General features: G+C 33.0%; 1 protein-coding gene across 1 annotated transcript in view; it reads right to left on the minus strand.

The window, feature by feature from the left end:
* Positions 1 to 7,030, minus strand: part of cacna1hb (calcium channel, voltage-dependent, T type, alpha 1H subunit b) — a 55,597-nt gene that overhangs the window by 34,627 nt on the left and 13,940 nt on the right. The window lies entirely within an intron of this gene.

Raw genomic sequence — 7,030 nt, forward strand, 5'->3', positions numbered from 1 at the left:
TGCGTGAACATTTGGGTGGCATTATGCAAATATTTCCATATAGTGTGGTAGATATGTGGGGGCGTGTTAGAATGAGCCGTTTTAGGGGGGCGTGGCAGAGTCTTAACTTTGATAAAGAATATCTCTTTGGTTTTGAGACTTTAGTCTTTGCAACTTCAGGGATCTTATCTATGCACAATCAGCTTGTAACACTCCAAAGAGAAAGGAAAACTTGAAATCGCATCATATGACCCCTTTAACTAACAAATAGAATCTTATTGTCAAGTGCTAACAAAAACACTTTTTAAATTTCATTTATCATTTTAGTTTAGTTTGAACTAAAGTTAACAAAATTAAACTAAAAACTAAATTGAATAAGTGAAAAAAAAAAAATTAAAAACCAAATAAACTAAACCTAAAAACGACAATAAAACTAAACACATTAAAAAAAAAAAAAAAAAAAATAAAAATGTCAAAAACACAACACATTTAATTTAATTTTCAATTACTTAAAAAAATAAAATGAAGATGAAAAACAAATAATATACAAATAAAATAGTATTCAAAATATTTACAAACAGTACAATAGTACGGTATATCAATGATGCTAAAATAACACTGGCACTGTGACAGCAGCAGTGTGATGCATTATTTTGATTGGATTTTGACTGAATAGATATTTTCAGAATTATTTTAAGATAGACATCAGCTAAAATAGCAGAACCCATGAATGCTAAATATAAAAGTTATATGGCATATATTGGTATATTACAAAAATACTGAATAAAGCTGTACATATGGTACTGTCCACAAATTCCATTTTATTGTGAGAACTAGCACATATGTTAGATAAAGTAAGATCTAACATAAAATTAAACATTAAACATGGCATGAAAAGTAGTGAGCTTTAAACACATTAAAAGTCTACATGCCCTTTTTAAAATAGTGATATGGTCTTTTCCATCTCAGAGGTTTGGGCTTTTTTGGCTGCATCCAACAATTTAAATAATGTATATTGTCTGCTGGATTGAGATTCACATTCACTGTAGTAAAAACTTATTTTAATTATTAATTTCACTCTTTAATTATTTATTTATTAACTAAAGTTATTTCAAAATTCATTGTTTCATACAATATTTAGTTTGACATAATGAGGTTGGCAATCAATATTTTGTTGGTTTATTTATTTCTCTGATCGTATATTATTTATTTATTTATTTATTTTTAATAGACAGTCTATTGATTTAAAGCTGTAAATCTTAAAAAAAAAAAAAGACTGATAGACATTTTGTGTACCTTTTATTAATGCACTAAACTCAAAACAGAATGCTAATTTACTTGACATTTAATATTTGCAAATTGCACTGCATTGTATCAAAATTTTGATTTAGCGTTCATAGCCTATAAAGCTTCTGTGTTCCTATCACAGAAATGTAACCAATGTAACCAACACTAATCAGTTGATTTGTGTAACCGCACTAATCAATGTAAACCAAATGTAACCAACACTAATCATAGAATACATTACTTAAAATTAATATAAGAATAAATGATTAACTGCAGAACTGAGCAAATATGTTCAGATTTGCACTCATAACAGTAGCACTATACTGTAAAAATTACTGAAACATGTACAGTACAAATTAAAGCAATCATTTACAGCAAGATTCTATGTGAACATCTTCCTCTATATTTGTATATGAAGTTTCTATTTAACATTGTAGCGGCATAATAGGCTTAAGACTCCTGACTAATGCTATCAGAAGCATCCCTCAATCACCACCTCAAAGCTACATAATAATGTGCGTTAGTGTGGAGCATTTTGTTCTGCTTTAATCTGTCTCACATCCTGCTTATTAAACTGAGAGAGCCAGAAGAGCTTAAAGCTGCTCTATTAACCTTTATATTAGGTTTTAAGAGAGGATGCTGAAGAGAATGGCCTGAGAACTGGCCCATATGTTACTTACCACATCTGAAACTTAGCTGCATACTTGCACTGCATTGCATTAAAATTTCAATTTGCTTTCATAGCCTAAAGCTGCCAAGTTCATTTCACAGAAATGCAACCAATTCAAGTCCAAACCAAAACAATTCCAAATGTCCCCTGGAACAGTCCTTCTAATACAATTATATATATTAAAAAAATCATTATCAGCAATTCATTTGCTGTTAAATTATACACTAATTAATACAAATACACAGCACTAAATATATCTGTCAAAATCTCAAATAAACTAAACCTAAAAACGACAATAAAACTAAACACATTAAAAAAAAAAAAAAATCTGAGACCACATCTGAAACTTAGCTGCATACTTGCACTGCATTGCATTAAAATTTCAATTTGCTTTCATAGCCTAAAGCTGCCAAGTTCATTTCACAGAAATGCAACCAATTCAAGTCCAAACCAAAACAATTCCAAATGTCCCCTGGAACAGTCCTTCTAATACAATTATATATATTAAAAAAATCATTATCAGCAATTCATTTGCTGTTAAATTATACACTAATTAATACAAATACACAGCACTAAATATATCTGTCAAAATCTAAATATATCTGAGAATTGGCCCATGTATTACTTAATGCATCAGGAACTTTTTTTGTATTCTTGTTTTTTGTCAATCATGCAACATAAATTGTAACTACTATAGACTCATAAATAAACCTCCCCCCTCCATAGCTAGTATTTTTTTCCAAAAACACACAAAAAAGAGCCTTAGCTACAACTGCATATATCTTCCACTTGCAGCCTTTGAGATAAAAAGTCCCATTTTTGTCACAAAAAAATTGCCCAGAGGTCATCTGTTTTGCAAGCTAATGCGTTGAATGTATTACACAGATAATCTGCAGTTTAATAAAGACCTGATAGAAATGAGAAACAATTTACTTTACAAGTTCTGTATTTAATTGTACCAAGGTTCCAACTGATTTATTTTGGAGGATTGAAAGATGGAGGGGTGGAGGACACTAATATGACTGCTTTTCTCTATGTAATTATGCTAATAAAATTCCTGGGAATCTTGTTGAAATAAATAAATAAATAAATAAATAAAGAAAGAAAGAAAGAAAGAAAGAAAGAAAGAAAGAAAGAAAGCTTTTAAAAAGTCTTTACATCAAAGACTTTCTACTTCAAGAAAATTCAATCGAATTGCATTGTCTTGAAATGGTAATTAGTCAGGATAGTCATTTTTCTTTGTTAAAAAGTAATTACAATTAATTTACAAAGAACTGGACTCCTTATGAAAGTGCCAAATCATGTGGGCAACAGAACTAGCTGCAGGCTCCAAAAATAATGAGCAGATGTGCAAACAGTCAAATTTGCACATCTCATGGGATTCACTTAGACAGAAAGCCATTTTCACACCTGAAATAGGTGTAATATGACTGGCAATTTCTGTATTTGTGCTGCAAGCCACGGTAAACATTTATTAACTGGGTCATTCTATGAAACGGGTGCCTTTTCCAGTTTTACAAAGGGATTTTAAAAAGTAAATATGTAAACGACTTTGGTAACACTTTATTTTAAGGACCATTTCTCGCTATTAATTAGTTGCTTATTAGCATACATATTACTAGCATATTGGCTATTTATTAGTACTTATAAAGCATATATTAATGCCGTATTCTGCATGACCGTATTTTGATCCCTTAATCCACCCCGTACCTAAACTTAACAACTACCGTACTAACTATTAATAAGCAGGGAAAACTCTTAGTTAATAGTGAATACAGTATGTGTTCCCTATTCTAAAGTGTTACCACGATTTTAAACATTCTATCAAACAAACAATATGTTTAAGAGTTAATAAATTAGGTTGTGACATTTAAAGCCAAATTAATTTATTTCAGTATACACTGTGATATAATTATGCCTCCATAAAGATAACAAGGTTGACTATTTTAGTTTAATCTGACATTATAAGCCTTGTGTTTAAGGTATTTTTAAAATAACAATAAAAAGTATTTAAAAAGAGGAGGCTGTAACTGTTCACTTCTTGAAAGGAAGATGCTAAACGTTTTTTGTTACTTACATATTCTTAAATATATAATGGTAACAGGGTTAACACTAGAGGTGTGTGTTAATGACAAAAAATGATATCTCAATATTTTCTGGAATTTTATCAATAATTAAACAATATTTTACTGAGTGTGTTATTGTGTTGGTACTTTGACAGGTTTAGGACTGCCGTGTACAGCTGACTCCCAAAGCTTTTGATATTCTTCATATTCTGTGTGGTGGTTAGTTTGCAGGAGTAACAGAAATTATTCAGTATTCAGTAACAAAACACTGTCGTGTTTTGCTCAGAGACTCAAAACAGTTCTGCTGTTTCTGCTGTGGCTTTGTTTGAAACTATTTTCACTGACAAAAACAGTTTAAAACAGGAAACTGTTGTGTCTAAAATTTAAGTAAACTAATATTAACTTCTTGTTTATTGGACTGTTTTATAAAATCAATATCACATTTGCAATTGCTGATATTTGGAGAAAAAAAACTACTCTTCGTGTGATATTAAATATATCAGATGAGATAAATATTTCTGTCATGACAACTCTCTGAGGGATTGGCATGGTAATGTACATGACAATGTTAATGTATTTGGTCTTGGCGGAATAGATCTGCTATGCTGCTGCTGCTGCGGCAGAGCAAGTACCGATACTTGCTACTGCCAATACATCCACAACATGCATGTAAGCATGTAAGAAATACTGCTGCTGCACATATAACACATATGAATAACCCCCATATAGCATACATAAATCACCTCGTAGCAGATCTATACAGGTGGAGCTGGGGAAGGTGGAGGGTTTCTGAAGTGCGCTGCCAACTGTTACAGCAAACAAAAGTCAGGTATTTGAATATTGAGCAGCGAGCTCATTGGCTACCGATACAGGAGAGAACCAATCAGCTGCCATGTGACAATGATGTCGCCAGGTCAGATTGAGCTAGACCTATCGGACTGCGCCATCTAGAGTTTCATGCCAGAACTCTGTATAAAAGGCATATAAAAGTCATCCAGTGTCATTTTTGCCAACTTTTTCCCCCATTTTTAATATTTTTAAATATTAAAAAGTATTTTAATAGACTAAATCAGGCAGTAAAAGCGTGAACTCTAAATGTGCTCGCTCAGTAGTCTAAAGCTGGCTGCACACTAGACGATTTTCAAATCTTAACCGATTTTAAAACCGTGGGAGACCACAGACATGAAGACGGTTCAACCGATTTTTAGCCTTATAATCCTCTGAACGCACACACTGGACGATTCTAGGAACGATTTCACAGTGACACGTGATCTCACGGAGACTGGCGAGATCAAACGTGACTAGAGAAGAAAAACAAATAGAATACAATCAACGTTGTCAGCTGGCTCTCCTTGTTATGACACCACACAATAGAGGATGATTTGGACAAAAAAATAGTTTGCGACAAGCCACGAATCGGGCCACACCCCCCTATCGTTCGGGGGTGCAAATCGGGCTTAAAATCGGCCTTAAAATCCTCTAGTGTGCGGCCAGCCTAACCTACATCTCATGTACGCGTGCAGTCTCTGGGTGTGTTTTTGTTTGGTTTTTGCAATATACTCGATGATGTCAAATAGCATATGGTTTAAACAACAATTATGATATTATCATAGACGATATATATTGGACACCCCTAGTTAATGCACAAGCTGGGGGCAAAAGTCTATGGAGAGATAATAAAAGACAAATGCTACTTTTTATTTTCATATATTTGGATTTCATGAAATGTGAATATTTGCCAATACAGCAAGAACACGTCAAAAAGGCATCCACATAAAGAAAGAAGGAAAATATCTATGTTAAAATACAGTACAGTAAAAGTTGACATGAGTTAAAGTTATTTTTACACATATGCATAAAAGGCACTCTGATGGCACCTGCTTTGTAGAATGACAAAAAGTTTTTTTGAAGTAAAGGCATATATATTGGAAACCCCTAGTTAATGCACAAGCTGGGGGCAAAAGTCTATGGAGAGATAATAAAAGACAAATGCTACTTTTTATTTTCATATATTTGGTTTTCATGAAATGTGAATATTTGCCAATACAGCAAGAACACGTCAAAAAGGCATCCACATAAAGAAAGAAGGAAAATATCTATGTTAAAATACAGTACAGTAAAAGTTGACATGAGTTAAAGTTATTTTTACACATATGCATAAAAGGCACTCTGATGGCACCTGCTTTGTAGAATGACAAAAAGTTTTTTTGAAGTAAAGGCCAATTCTTTTGAGTTTTGAATGCAGATAGCAGCAGATGTACATGCACTGAAGTGGATATTGTAAGTGGTTTTTGACAGACAATGCAATAAATGTTGTATGCACAAGAGAGCTGAATTTTTAAAAGGGTAGCATAATTTGAGTGAGAGAAGCATTACTGTAACAGACGTTGCTTGGATAGTTTTGGGATTTGGGGAGGGAGTTGGAGAGAAGCAGCGATGCACCTGAACGGGTCAAGGCTTCTTTCGGCAGACTGGCTTTCTGGTATGCAGTACATCAGGGTGGACAGTTGTCAAAATGATTCACTGGTGCAAACTGCCTTTATGGATACTCATTATTCAACTCTTTACTTTGTAAACTCTCTATGATCAATGAGGCCCTTATGGCAAATATAATGTGAGAATTGATATCTTGTGTCTGCATACACAAAACAGTAAAAAAGAAACATTTATACTTGGCTTTGCTGTAATCTGCTGAGAAAATATATATGCTGCTTAGCTGATTTCCTCATTGAAAGGTAATTCCAGGTCTATTACTATTACAACACAAAAAATATTTCATGTGTCATGTGTTTGTAAAAACTAAGGAAAAACTGTAATGTGTGTGTACAGATATACACAAGCACATTATTAATAGAGGTCTATGAAGTCAGTGTCCAGGAGACATTTAAAAAATAGTATATATATATATATATATATATATATATCAGTGCCGTGCGGTGGTGTTTTAAAATGGTGTGGTCGCACCGGGCCCCGCGTATATATATATATATATATATTAGAGCCCGACCGATATGGGTTTTTTGGGGGC

The sequence above is a fragment of the Sinocyclocheilus rhinocerous genome, unplaced genomic scaffold (assembly GCF_001515625.1).
Source record: "Sinocyclocheilus rhinocerous isolate Xijiao unplaced genomic scaffold, SAMN03320098_v1.1 scaffold3, whole genome shotgun sequence".
Classification (NCBI taxonomy): Eukaryota; Metazoa; Chordata; class Actinopteri; order Cypriniformes; family Cyprinidae; genus Sinocyclocheilus; species Sinocyclocheilus rhinocerous.